This window comes from Sorex fumeus, unplaced genomic scaffold (assembly GCF_029834395.1).
Source record: "Sorex fumeus unplaced genomic scaffold, SorFum_2.1 ptg000095l, whole genome shotgun sequence".
Classification (NCBI taxonomy): Eukaryota; Metazoa; Chordata; class Mammalia; order Eulipotyphla; family Soricidae; genus Sorex; species Sorex fumeus.
In genome coordinates, this window is record NW_026606152.1 from 18223630 (window position 1) to 18224452 (window position 823).

The 823-nt window shown below is 36.5% G+C and overlaps 1 pseudogene; it reads left to right on the forward strand.

The window, feature by feature from the left end:
- The first annotated feature begins 299 nt into the window (after positions 1-299).
- On the forward strand, positions 300-398 carry LOC130041015 (uncharacterized; annotated as a pseudogene).
- Positions 399-823: the final 425 nt, after the last annotated feature.

Sequence of the window (823 nt, forward strand, 5' to 3'; positions counted from 1 at the left end):
CAACAGCAAAAGGCTCTAGTTTAATGGTTTTAATGAAGGTTTCAGGGAAGGGCATTAAAGAAGACTCATATACCATCTTCCAAAAGAATTATTTTGTAAAACTGATGCCTTGGGTATGGTAAAAGATAATATGGTAAAAACCATATTTTTCTTTCTAGGACATTAAAGTTCTAAATCTAACTATTCAAGCTGCTTTGAAATACGTTCCTTGATTTGGAATCACTGTCTGCCATAGGAGTGAGTAAGGACAGCACTCAAAGTAATAAGAAGAGAAAAATATGGAAAAATTAACTCATACTATGTTTTGTAACATATATACTAAAATTGAAATGATACAGAGATTAGCATGGTCCTTGCACAGAGATGACATGCAAACTTGTAAAGTGATCCATATTTTTGTTTCAAGAAGAATTAACAGGGCGACTTTAAGCTAAGAAAATCCACACAAGTACAAAAATTCTACATAAAGATAGCACAAATCCCCATTACAACAATCTCCTCAATGTCAGTGGACTAAATGTGTGCCAATTCAAAGGCACAGAAAGGGAAGATGAATTAGAAAACTGATCCCAACATTCTGCTGCCTGAAGAAACACTTCTGAACAATCAAAGCAACCATGGGCTCAAAGTCAAAGGCTGGAAAACAATTCTTCAAGAAAGAAAAGAACACCTCCACAAAGCTGGAGTGGACATACTAGTATCAGGCCATATGGACTTCAGGCTATAGGTTATAAGAGACAGTGAAGGTCATTTCTTCATGATCATGGGATCTGTACATCAGAAAGAACTCACCCTCCTCACTGTAGGTGCTCCTAATGACGGA